General features: G+C 48.2%; 1 long non-coding RNA gene across 1 annotated transcript; it reads right to left on the reverse strand.

Moving 5' to 3' along the window:
• Nucleotides 1-213: 213 nt before the first annotated feature.
• LOC148224967 (uncharacterized) lies at nucleotides 214-13,449 on the reverse strand. Its single transcript, XR_015801830.1, has 2 exons — nucleotides 9,946-13,449; nucleotides 214-3,955 (listed from the first exon to the last, which is right to left on the reverse strand). It is a non-coding gene; the product is annotated as an uncharacterized LOC148224967 (long non-coding RNA).
• Nucleotides 13,450-13,815: the final 366 nt, after the last annotated feature.

Consider the following 13,815-nt stretch of genomic DNA (forward strand, 5'->3'; position numbering starts at 1 on the left):
AGAGAGACCTGAGACCTGGCAAACTGTCCAGACCAGCAATTCACAGAACTCTTTGGGGAAAAAAAAATAGAAAAGTGCCAATTAAAAAAATAAAATTAAATTAAATTTAAAAAAAATAGTAATCCCTCCTGTGTCCCAAAACTGGTCCCAGGTGAGTCTGCTTTTCAGAGGAATCACCTTATACTGTATCACCAAGGAAGCTGCTGCACAAGCTGAAGGCAATACTTCCAGATTTAATGCAACAGCCACATGCAATGACACACACAGTTCATCACAGAGGCAGGTAGCAGGGCCCTCTGCTCTCATTCATATGAATATAATGCCTACAGCAATGCAACACATCAACATTTTTAGAGCCAACAGTTTGACTTTCATTGCTCCGTTATTTTTAATCGCTTTAATCTGCGTTTTTAGCATTCTGCTTCTTCTCTTTTTTTACTTCCAAACAAGACAAAAAGTATGCAGCAGCTAATACCTCTGTTTTTAATGGCTTGATAAACAATAAAGGAACATTAAGCAGTTCCCCAGCCCCCGGAGCATTGGTATTTTTAAAGATGAGGTTGATCAAAGAGGCTGTGAACTCTAGTGGAGATGGATTGGCTCTGCACTGTAATGTCAGCATGGAGGCTGCTCCAGCGTGGATCCCAGCCTTTTCCTTTCCTCTGCTTAGTGCTCCTGCAGCCCAAACTTCTTTGCTGAAACAAGACTCAGCCAAGTACAAAAAATCCCACATTTCTTCTAAAAGCTCTGGGACAGCGAATTAATTAATTATTTTTTGTACAAGTTGATTGTTCTTGCCACTGCTTCATTTCAAGCAGAGAACAGAAAGATCCTCTCCCCAAGGCTGCTCTCACGTGTCTGAGCTCTCCCAGCCTGAGAGCAGCAGCATGTGAGGAAGGAGGGGAGAGGAGATATTAGTCCATTTATTGTGACCCAAAGACACCCCTACCTCTGCCATGACTCTGCCTGATGTCCTGGAGTCCCAAGAGGCTTTTGGCAGCTGTGGGGATGGCAAACACCCCTATGGGAAGCAGCACAGCTCCTGAGCCCACCTGGGTGCTGGTGTAAGGAGACCCAGTGAGGAATCTGCCTTGCCACCAGCACCGGGGAACGCTTCTCACCTTGCTGCTGTTGCCTCCCCCTCAGCTGTGCACACAGAGGATTGTGGAGGGATGCCTTGGCTCTTTCTGGCTGCCTGCTGAAAGGAGCACAAGCATCCTAAAGGTTTTGGGTTTGTTTTGCTTTCTTTTGTTTTTCTTTTTTCTTTTTTTAGGGGGTGGAGGGAAGAGCAGAGGGGCATGGCAGAGGGACCCATCAGTTTTATAGCAGCCTGTCAATCCAGTGGTACAGGAGGGTCCTGATCTCAAACACCCTATATTTGCCAGAACCAAAGGCATGAGTCCTGTGTGTTAAATGAGGTGAAAGCCACCCATTCCTTACTTCCAGGCAGCACCAGGACTTTGACAGGGACAATTGCTTTGGCAGGGGACCCAGCATCTGCTGGCACTGACTCTGCATCTGCTGCCTCTTTAAAACGTTCTCTGCTACATTTCCCTGTGGCAGTGCTGTTGCTTTCTCCTCCTTGGGTAAATCTGGATGAGCTTGGTACAGAGCAGGATGAGAAGGTGTGGAATAGCAACTGGCAGTAAAATCTTATTTTGGTGGGAGAGTAAGGAGCTGGGGCAGATCATGATATACACACAGCATTCTGCATGCAGTGGCACAGGTTTTCTGTAGCAGGAGACTGGATCTTGGAGTTTGAAAAGCCAGGTAGGAGGCCCAGAGATGGGCTGAGACATTTGGGGCAGCCATCAGCCCTCACACAGCTGCTGGCTTCTCTGAAGCAGCTCTGAACAAAATCAACACCAAGCCCTGAAGTCCAATGGCTTCTCCACCCACCAAGGGGGGCACTCTGGGAAACTGCTCTCCAGATTTTCCCCACTGGCAGAGTACCCACACCAAAGCAGAGCTGCAAAGCCTCCATATCCCATCCCCTGAAAATATGCTGCTGCTTCCCCATATCTCCCAGGTCTGTAAAGCTTGTCAGGGCACAGCCTTTACTCTCTAGATTTAAGGCAATGTAGTGACTATAAATATTGTGCTTTGAATAAAAGAGTTGTGAATACTAGATGAGTCCATCTATTGTTAAATGTCATATTTAAATGTTTTAACACTCAGAGCCCCAGGTGCTGCACCACCAGGTGAGACCACACAGCCCCCCCAACCATTTCACTGTTAGTGTTGCTCAGGTAGGACAAGGAAGCCACAGACTGGGATGGTGGTGGTGCTTTAAAGTTTTGCCAGCACAGCCATGTCACACATGAATGTGAAGAAAATACCTTTCTGGCTCAGCATGGTGCTGGCACAGTCTTTGGACAGGTCCACACCCTTCTGACAGACCAAACCTTGCACCAGCAGAGCCCTGGCTGGCCTGAGGTCTCATCACACTGATGCTCACTTTTCACCAGTGCCCACTAATTATGTCAGTGGTGATGGGGAGGTTGTAGCTGCCTGCCTAATTAAGCCACAGTGAGAACTCATCAGCTACTCTGCTCCTGCTCCTTGGTTTTGCATTAGTACACCTTGTTATCACAAGGGTAGTGCTTTATTCCTGCCATCGTTTTTTCTCATTTTGGAGGGTAGTGATTTATTTATTTTATTTTTGCTCTGCTTTTACAACTCCTGCTCTTTTCCTCCTCAACTGCTTCCACAATGGAAGGCAAGATTTAACGCATTGGAACATCACAATTAGCCCCATCATGCTAATAACTTAAAGGAAACAAATAAATAGTAGAAATGGTGGCACTTTGGAAATTCCCCTGTGCTGCAGGAAGAAGACCTGCTGGTCAGGGCACATTGATTTTTTTCTGAATCCATCCATGCAGGATTCAAGGACAGGACAAAACACTATTAAGTCAGCAAGCAGAATGCAGTAAATAATGAGGGAGCTGGGGAGGGCTGAGGCTGTGTGCTGACTGAGCCCAGATATAAATTTTGGTGAGCTGTACACCTCAGCATCACCATGACACTGCCTCTGGAGTGCCAGGGAAACCCAGATAGGAAAGAGGAGCTGGAAAAGCCCCTTGGGACTCCAGAAGTTTTCCATGTTGTGTTTGTTGTGAAGGCAGAAATAAACTCCTTCCCATCACCACAGGATTCCTTGCTGCTCTGGAAACCTGTGTGGATAAATACCACCTCTTCTTCTGGAGTGCAGCATGTCTGAGCCAGATGAAGGCTTTAGCACTGGGGAAGTTTTGCTCCAGAAGTGGGGGTTCCACCAGCAGGGTTTAACTGGTGTAGCTGTGTCAAAGCTCTCTGCCATCATCGCATTGCTGCTGTAGCTCTGCTGGTGAAGCGCCTTTCCCCATGCAGAGATGCTCTCTGGCCTGAGGCTTGTTTGTGAAGGAAGGAGAGGGGAGAGTCCAACAGATAAAAGCTTTCCACAGAGCAGCAGGAGGGAGAAGGCAACCCATTAGCTTTTCCACTTCTTTGTTTGCCTTTGTCATCTCCAACCCTCGGCGTACTTGAGCACGTCAGCTTCCCTCAGAGTTCAGGGGAACGAATCGAGGCCGTAAAAAGCTTTGTGCAATCGAGTATTTGCAGGGCTGGGTCCTGGTTAAGTGATGTCGGGAAAACAGAAAAGAGATGAGATCCCTGCTTGAAGACTCAGCCTTGGTATGAGGACTCCCTGCTTCTCATGCTTTGGCCCACACAGAGCTGCAACACTCCATGCCTTCCAGGAGGGTGATTCAGAGCATCCCTGCAGAGAACCAAGAGCTGCTTGTGACTCATGGTTGTCAATTCTTGTGATTTAATCACCAGTGCTATGCTTCACTGTGGTTTTTCTTCCAAAAGTACTGAAGAAATCAGTAGAAAGAAAATCAGACAGCAAGAAATCAGCTATTTTTTTGCTGGAGGAGAATTCTGTCTTGACATCCCTGTTACAAAGAAGAACCTGAAAAAAAGAGATTAATTCTTCTGGGCCAGAAACCTATGAACTGGTGATCACAGACAGCAACTTTCCAAAAAAGTCTCATGATGTATTAACTGATTTTATGGTTTGGGATGCTGATATATGACCCTTGGGCCCTGGGATGGACTGACAACATTGGAAGAATATGGTGTCTAATACATTTGAAAGAAAGCTGTGTTTATTCATGTTGAAAACATTAAAAAGGAGCAAGTCTGAAAGTAAATCAGAAAAAATATTATCTCAATTTACATTAGCTGTGTAAAACAGTGGTGGTCACTGGCCTAGATAGGCAAAGATGCCACTGAGATTACACCAGTGCCAATGTGACAATGCAGCCTGAGATGAGCTTTTCCTCGGAAGGAAGGAAACTGAAACTGCTCCTGCACTGAAGTCATCTTTATTCACTTCTTTATCCTTTCTTTCCTCCCACTTTTATGCTCTTCAATGCCCTTGGCAACACATGCAGCCCCTCTGCTGGGTTTATTGTCAGCACTGTACCTGGTGGGGAGGGGAGGTTTGGTTGGATGTGACCTCTGAGCCCCAGAGCACCTCTGGCAGCCATCCACCCTTTGGCCTGCCCTGCCTCTGCCCCTGCACTCCTTGGGCTGGCCCAGGTGCTCTCAGGGAAGGTGGCTGGTCTTTTGGCTGGCAGGGAACAGGGCAGGCTCCCCTGGACTTGCAGCCAGGTCCCACCTTCTTCCTTGCCATGGGACACTGCTGACACTGGTGACCGAAGTCCTGACCCCCAGCATTGCCCTGGGGTCTTTCAAGCCCCTTTCCTCCTTTGGTGGAGACAGAGAAAGGCAGGGGACAGCAGATGCCATTTGGCTTTGGTCCATCTCTCACAGAGGACAAGAAACCACCCTCTCCTGTGACAATGACCTCAATGACTTCTTGGGTCAGTCCTAAAAATGTTGCCAAGCTGTGCTCAGGAGTTTCACTGTGTTTCATTTCGGGTAATTCTCTCTAATTTTCTCTGCTTAATTCTTGGTGTGTTTGCAAGCTGGTACCTCTGATGAGGCACAACAGAGACACTCCTCAAGTCCTACATTTTGGAAATTAATCCTAAAAAAATCCTAACACACCTACTGCAGTATGCTGCAGCCAAGTGTATTTTTTGTTTCATCCATAATGTTTGAAGTATAAAAGAAAGGCAGCAGCATGCAAAAATAAAAGGCAAAAGAGCAGAATAACCTACACCATAAAGTGGCTGTGAGAGAGCAGCTTCAGGTGTGTTAAAGTGGAGGTGTGGGACTTCTCATCCAGATCTCATCTCCCATACTGGTCTTCTGCTGTGATGCCAGTGGCTACAAGCCTTCACCTCCTCAGGGGAAGGTGAAGAGTTGGGTGACAGGTCACAGAGAGAGATGGATCACCAAGCTGAAAGAAGAGCCAGTCCTGGGCTTCGGAGCTGGGAATGTCCCCATTTCACAGGAAGCTCTGGAAATGATCCATTATCTCAGCCTTACTCTCACCTCTGCCAGATGATACTGCTTGAGTCTTGTGTACATCAGTGTTTCCATCACTCCCCGCCTAGTCTCCAGTCTTTGCTTCTCAAGTGTTTCTGAGCAGGAAAGGTCAGTTCCTGCCCTTTCAGCAATCTGACAGCAAACATCTGGACCCAGAGGAAGTTACTTGTTGGCCCATTCAAACACCAAAGCCAGGTGAGCTGTCCAGGTGCACTGAAGCTGGACTCTCCTGGTGATAACCAGCAGTAGTACTGAAGGAAGCCCTGGCACTTGTGAAATCAGCTTGAAGAGGAACACATGGCCCCCACCTCCCTGTGCCAGACCAGGAACATTTTCTTGACCAGGAAATTTCCCCACTGTATTTCCAGGCATTTGTTGCAATGCTGTTTCACCATCCCTGCTTGCACAGGCTCTGCTTTTCCTCAGTGCTGGCTTATCACAAGTTAACCTGTCTACATTTAATCCTCAGAAATGCAAATGATTGCCAAAACCCTTCTGTGTTACAATTTTAGGGGCATTATTGTTAAACTGCATTTGGAAAAAGTAAGGTGGCAATTCTCATGATCCAATGATTTCCTGCTCTAGTGAAAAGGCCATGTGGTGGGACTATCACTGAGAGAAGGATAGGATTAAGGAACTCCTTGCTTATCCAATTAGAAATCCCTCTACAAAAGAGAGCACGTAGGAAACCTGAGGGACTCTAGAGTAGTGGCTTGACCCTGGCTGGATGCCAGGTGCCCAAAGCTGCCCTGTCATTCCCCTGCTCATCTGGAAAGTCTGAGAAGTCCCTAAGGGATTTACCAGCTTCTTGAGGGTCTAGGTTGATTGTGAATGTCTCCAAACAAGATAGTTAGGGTTATTCCTTAATGGATTTGAGCAGAACTGGGTCTGAACTGGGAAAGCAGACTTCAAGCTATTTTCTTGATCACAGCTGAGCCTGTGACTCTCCTCAAGACCTCAAAACCATTTTCCTCTTTTCTTGCTGAGAAAGAGGAACTGAAAGGTTTGAGATATCAATATTTTCGTGACCAAAACGATCCCATTCTGTTCTCTGCATAGCTCCATGACCTGGCTGTGACACAAATAGCTCTGAACATTCAAAACAGCCCCTGATTTTGGATGCTGCGTGGGATGTGTGTATGGAAGGTGCTCTCCATGCATCTCCTGTCCCACACTGCACATTTTCAAGTCCCACACCTCCCCTCTTCTCAGCCACTCTTTTTCTAGAACTCACTGCACTGAGCTGTGCACAGAATGTCATTGCTGTCTTTGTCTTGCTTGGAGGCTCAATCCCTTAATCTCTTTCCCTTGTTTATTCTAGGCAGGGGGACTCCTGCCCAGGTTAAATACCTCCTTGCAGAAGTGTTTAAACTGGCAGTGAAACATCTCCTTGTCCCTGTGCTCTTGTTGGTGAGGCAAAGTTCTCCTGCACTGCGAGAAGGCAGCACCTGAGGTTGTGCATCCCAGCTTGGCTACTTCACAGGAGCTCTCTCCATCCCAACAGACACCCAGCAGCATCCTCCTGTTCTGCTTGCCCCAGTCCTGTGACCTCCAACCAGTCCTTTGCATCCCTTCCTGTTTCCCCATCCCAGCCAGCTGCCCTTGGCATCCCTCTGGGAGCCACCACCTCAGCAAAGACAGATGATGCTCCCACACGGTGAGCAGCAGAAAATGGGGAAGTAAACCGAGCTCAATCTAAACCTCTCTGTGAGAATATGGGAGCACCAGAGGGGTGCAAACCCATAGTGTCACAGACTTGCACACTAAGCAGCCCAGGGCACACTGTGTGGCCAGCACAGCCCTCTTGCTCTGCTCCCACTGGAGCCCTGTTTGGGGGAGAAGCCCTCAGCCTGGCTCCTAATGCTGCTGCACATGCATTTTGGGCTTTTTGAGCTGTTGCTCACAAACAAAAGTGTTCAGATGAAAAATAAACCTCTTAAAAATCCCAGCCTATTCACTCCTGGCAGTCTGGTATTCCTTCAAACTGTCAGACTTAGCAGATTGTTTACTGGAAACGGTTCAATTGGCAGGACCTTCTGCTGTGCAGATGAAATTTTAAAATCCTGTTTCTTGTTGCGCTCAAAGTCTCTCTTTCCACTACACGGCTTCACAGAATTATTATTCACTTGTTTCCCATTGAATCGAAAAATACCCTCTCTCTTTCATTTCTATGGAAAAAATGTGCGGGGGATATTAGCCCTCATGCTTCAGGACACCAGCCAAGAGCTAAGTGCTTGGGCTGCAGAGAGAAGTTTCCCCGAGGGACACAGCAATGCAGAATGGTCAATTATCCCCAAAGAGTCCCAGCTGGCTGAGATGGGAGTCACACTGTCCTGCTGTACAGACAAGTGGTACACAGCATGGCCCTCTCTGTGGACCACCCAAGGGTCTCCTCATCCAGGGAAATCTTATTCTAATAAGGAGAAGTCCACATGATTCCTAATCTTGAAGATTTGTTATTTCCCTTCCTGTGCACAAGTACAGCAAGAGAAAGAGCTGTAACCTGCTTTCCCTGTCCTGTTGCTGCCTTTGCAGTGTGTCCTGTGAACAGCTACACCTGTGGGGCCAGGACCTCCTGCTTTGGGTGAAATGTTCTGCTACCTTTTCCCTCTGGTTAGATCAATGTCTGCCATGTGCCAGCAGGAAAGAGTACTTCAGTCACCTTTGGAGCTTTGTTAAGGCTTAAGGCAGAAGAACCTGCCATGAAACAGGCACATTCTGTGTGCCACCTCCCCATGGCAGAAAGGTACCACTACCCATGGGTCCTGCAATGAGACTTGATTGTTACAAGTTTGATGTCCATTAGTGGAAGAGATGATTGCAGTCCTGATCAAAGGCAGGGAAAACCCCCAAAACACAAAGTTCAATGGGTTAATATACACTCAGATTAAGGTAGGAATGCCCATGTACCTTCTCTGAGGAGGGAAGCTTTCAGTCCTTTGGTGGAAAGCCTCAGAAATAGTCTGTGGGTGCTTTGGGGGTCTTTGATGAGTTTTGACCCCTTCTAAGACATGACAGCTGCCTCTCACACCAGTAGTGGAGCCAGTTATGCCCCATCTGAAGGGATGAATCAGGATCTTTCCCGAGGGGAGTTTTATAGCTGAGTGAATTGTAAGGGAGGACAACTGTAATGATCAAAAGCACCATCCTGCCTCCACGGGTCTGCTTTCATCTGGCTCAAGGTCTGGCTTGTAACCCTTGGTGGTGGGTGCTCACCTCCTCTGCCTTATGCAGACCAGAGGCTTCAACACCACACACCCAGAAATTCACCTCCTCCCACTCAGGGCTTGCAAGCCCAGCCCAGCAAAGCACCCACTGCCTTCACAAATCAGCCCTTGCTTGAGACATCAATGATTTACATTCCAGTCTCTCACAGTGGGTGTCAAAACAAGTTGTTCTAGTAAAGTTTCTCATTAAATCAATGAAATTATCTCCAGAGATGGGCCTGATGTGCCGTGTTAGGATGTCCCATGATCACTCCGTCAGTAGGTGGAGCAACTTCCTTTATCCTCACCTCCTCACCATTAACCCAACCAGAGATCCTGTTCCCCCTGCTTACAGCTGCATTTCACAACTGAACAGATCGTACCCCACAGCCTTAACCTCACTGTGGTCAGCCTTTGCGGGCATCTATGATTCCTGTACACTCCATGATTCATGCTGCTGTTGTCCCAGACACATGGGGGCCTTTCAGTCTGATGAACACTTTCTCATGTTAATAAAACAAAAGCCCAGCAGCACAAACAGGCAGGATCAAAAGGGGGAAACCACACAAATCTCAATTAGCACATACAGCCCTGAGTCTCTAACTTTACTTCTCCCTCCTGTCACATTTCTTCTCCCAGCACTTCCCTTCAAGGCACGCAGGTTCAGTGAGTGAGGACTGGAAAATATTAATTTATGGAAAATAAAATGGGGACCAAGAAGCATAAAACACCAAGTTTTGCAACTTCCAGCCTCTGCACGTTGATGGGACAGAGCTGGGGAGCTTGGACATGTCACACTGAACCAGTGATGTGGATGGAGTTGCAATAGCTGTGGAGGTTGGTTTCTCACACAGCAGAGCAGTGGGTGATCCTCTCTGCAATGAGAGACAGATAAAAAGGGATGGGGAGGGCACCACCAGCAAAGCTGCCTGCTGCCAGAGAGAGGCACAGAGCAAGGGGACTCTGGGAGCCACTTGCTTTGTGCTGCAGGATGTCTGGGCTTGGTCCCAGAGAGGCTCACCACAAAGGTGAGCCGGTGCACCTCTTATTCTTGCTAAAGTAGCACAGACTCTTTTTAAACCCTTTTTCGTTTTTGTTTTTTTTTTTAAGCCATGCTTTCAAGTGGGAGCGCCGTGTCAGCCAACAATTTGTAAATCTTCTTGGGTAAAAGTGGTTTTTATTTTATCTCCCATACAAAGAGATGACCACTGACTAGTGTGTAGTCCACTCCTCCCCCATTCAGGCTTCCCTGAGCACCTCTGGGGCAGAAAAAGGAGCGCTGGCACTGGGTCCTTACCCCCGTCTCTCTGTGATGTCAGCGAGAGGGACACGCTCACAACAAACAGCATCTTCTCTCTCCCAGCAGATCGAGTCGTTCGGCAGCGATATTCCCGATCATCGCAATGCCGGTGTCACGATCTGATAGATGTGGCTGTGTCCGGAGGTCACTGCCACGGGCTGTTTCCTTACAGCTCAGGCGGTGCTGCCCCGCTGCTGCCCCTCCGTGCTGGCGGGCTAAGCTGGATCCGAGCGTCACGCATGATGTACATCACAACTGCCTGTAGGATAGCTCTGAAATAACAGCTGATTCCCGGCTAATAGATTCAGTAATCTGACACCCGGGCTGTAATAATTGTATCTGAACAAGGCAGGCTCCAGCCTCTGCCAGCCTTATTAGAATGAGTGATTGTTTCCATCAGGGATGTAGCTCTGGTGCATTCACCTTTCCCGAGCTCCGAAATACAAATTGAGCTTCTGACCTTGGCAGATACGACAGCTGACCTGTTTCCTCCTTTTTAAATAAGGAGAAAACAGGCTTTGGAGAGAAAGTGCTTGCTTTCTGCAGGCCTCCTTCTGCCAAGCTCCTCACTATCATGAGATCTTAGTCAAATATTTGGCTTGCTGTTATTAGCCAGGATGACGGGCTGCCTAAACCGCCGAGCTCTTTCTGTGAGGCACAGAGGCACAGTCCTATCTTCCTGCTGGGTTTGGGTTTACTCCTAATTTCTCTGCTCCCCAGCACAGCATGGTTGTCAAAGGCAGCCCCTTTTCCCTGTGACTGTGCAGAGATCCTAGCAGCTGCAATCCAGGGGTGTTTGTGACCAGGGAATGGCACCAGGGACAGGGCTCAAAGATGCACTGCTGCTGAGCTGTGTCCAGCCACCCTTTCCCTGCTCCGGGTCCCAGGCAGTCCCCAAGGGGCTCCCCGGGGATGGGGGGCAGTGAGCCCTGCTGGTGGGGCACTGATGCTCATGAGTTGGAGCAGCACCCAGGCTTGCCCTGCCTGGAGAAGGAAAAGCTGCCAGCTGTACTCGCAGCAGCAGCGTGGGAAATGCAGGACCAGGGAGGGGATGATTCCCAGCAGATTTTCCTTGGGAGCGGCAGCGCCATCCACTGAAATAAAACCACCTCCTGCCCTCAGCCAGGAGCCCTCCTGCTGCCTCCTTTAGTCAGCAAGTCAACAGGCCTCGGCTGCTGATCCTAAATTTCCCTGGTGATGTGCCATGCAAGCTGCGTTTTCCAATGGGCTGCAAGCGCATGCTGTGGCCGTAAATACAGCTGGGAGGGAGATTTAGCCATGGTCCTCCCTCTCTTCCTCATATTGCTTTTCCTGAGGTTAAATGTCAAACGTGTCTAAAATATCACTCGGGTCTGCAAACCCTTATGTGCTTCAGGGAGGGGCCAGCCGGGCTCCCCTAAGGGCTTTGTCCTGATTTATGGAGGTGTGTGGCACAGAGCTGTAAATCGGGGCACGCATCAGATAACGTCATGGGAGAGCTGCATGCCTTTTATCAGAGCTGGGGCTCTAACACGGGCAGGGGTAGGAGCAGGGACAGCCCCGGGGCGTGCAGCTTGCTTTTCTTCCTCCATCAAAGACGGTGAGAAAAAAGCTGTCCCGCCTTGGTGGCTGCGCAAAAAATTGTGCCTCGGCTCATCAGTGGAGGCACATGTCATATCCTGGGAGATTCCCGGTGTTTCACTCTTCTGCTCCTCTCTAAGTGAAGAGCAGGGCTGGCTTGTGGACCCCAAGCAAGTCCTGTAGGTCTGGTGGTTCGGCACAAAAGAGGGAGCCAGGCGTTCGAGTGGCGGGAAGGATTTATGTATTTTACTGTCCATCTGCAAAGCAAAACAAAAATAGCTGAAACACCGGTTTTCTGCTTTATCGGCTCTGTGAATAAGCATATAAATTTCTATGACATTTCTGGAGGCTTGCTGAAGGGGAAAAAAATTCATCCCTTAGGACCTGGCCAGCAGCAGTGGCAGCATATGGTCTGCTGAAATCAGTGGCTGAGCGCGTTTTTTGTGTGTTAGCATTAAAAAGGTGACTTTGCGAGTAATTTCAGAAGCAAGGAGGGGTTTTCTCTCTTTTCCGTTTTTTTTTTTTCTTTCTTTTTTTTTTAAATCCTGTCTAAGATGATGCAGCTGTCACAGCCAATAACTCTTGAATAAGGGAGCTGGCTTGCGTTCTCTTGACTGGGAAGCACGAAGGGGCGCTGGCTCTTGGCCACCTCGTGGAAGCAGGTTCGGCCTCTTCCTTGGAGACACCGGCGAGAAAGGCAAAGCACCCGGCACAGACGAAGACAGGAGTCGGGGATGTTTTAGTTTTCCCAGCAGCTGCATCTCCCTCTGAGAAGGAGTCGGGGCCCTGTGAGTCCGTGGGAAAGCGGCCTCGGTCTCCAGGCTGCAAAAGAATGGCGGGGGAGCATCATTTCAGAGATGGAGCTCATTGGGGGGAAAAACAAATACAAACAGGCAACTGTTTATGGTAGATAAAGTGTGCCTTTTTCTCTTTCATCGTTGACTAAAACCTCGTGTTCTTTCCGGTGCGGGAGGCAGGAGCCGTAATGCGCTGTCAGAAAGATGTCTTTCAGCCAGGCAGCACCTCTGGATGTTTATCTCCCTGCCATTGTGCTCCGGCGCTTTGAAATGTAAAGGGAAGACGCTGCTAATCACACCGTTGCTTAAAGATCAACAGCCAGGCGAGATGTACTTTGTCACATTTTCTCTTTGGTCTCTCTTTTTCCGTAATGAAAACGGTGACATTCATTCAGGTTCGCATGGCGGTGGGTTTTTAATGAATCGCTCCTGCCCTTTCCCTGGGCTCTGAGGCCGAAGCTGCCTTTGGAGTATCCTGATTGCCACCGGAGATGCAGATCCAGCCACTGGGAGAGCACATCTTGGTATCACACCTGGTTTCCTCCGGTTTGGGTTGAATCCACCCTGCGTTAGGTTTGAGTCGTGTTGTTGAAGTCAGAGAGGTTGCAAGATGTAAGCAAAGGCTGGAAGGCAAAATTCTGATGTTGGATTTCTTATTAGTGGGAGTACAGAGAGCTTTAGGGGTAATTAAAAAAAAAAAAGTGTAGAGTAAAGGAAATAAGTACTTATCTGTGGAAAGAAATAAAACTCAATATAGAAGACGTCTCTTCCTCCCATCCTGGTCTAGGCTTGTAAATAACATAACAGAAAGGATGAAGTAAACATGGAAAGCTGGAGCAATAAAGTACTGAAAGGACGTGGTTGAGGGAGAGGGATATTTTTATTTTAAGACAGAAATTTCCCATGTTCCTATTTTCTCCACTGTGAGATTAACATAGAGGTCTCCATTTCCACTTTCCACTATATCCTGCATGTGGGGAAAATGCAGCAAGTCAAATTCGTACAAAGAGTAAAAGAAGAGGGAGAGAAATTTAGCTTTTCTAATGCTGATTAAGAAGAGCAAACAAAGAAGAGAGCAGAAATGTGAACCACCAGTCATTTTCCAGCAAAGGCTCCACTGAATCCTATTACAGGAATATATCACAAGCAGTATGAAAATTTTCATATTTTGCCTGCCCAATGCCAAGGCAAGTATCATCAGCCAGCAGTGAGAAGGCTGGGATACACAGCAGATAAAGCAGAGTAACTGAAAAAATGCATCAGCAGCACGAGTGTGTGTCAGGCATGGAAATACCACCCCCACACCAGTCCTATTGGCTTTCCATGAGCCTTTCTTGTCCCTTTCCCAGTCTCCTCTGGGAACAGCTCCCTGATGCAAGACTAAACGTGGTTAAGTGCTTCCTTGGAGCACAGTGAGGGTGAAGCAATGGCTCATGCACAAGTCACAGTCCTTGGCCAGGCCAGGAGACACAATGAATATTTGAGTGGCATCAACCAGCTCTTCCTGTGT

This window comes from Sturnus vulgaris, chromosome 2 (assembly GCF_052056855.1).
Source record: "Sturnus vulgaris isolate bStuVul1 chromosome 2, bStuVul1.hap1, whole genome shotgun sequence".
Lineage (NCBI taxonomy): Eukaryota > Metazoa > Chordata > Aves > Passeriformes > Sturnidae > Sturnus > Sturnus vulgaris.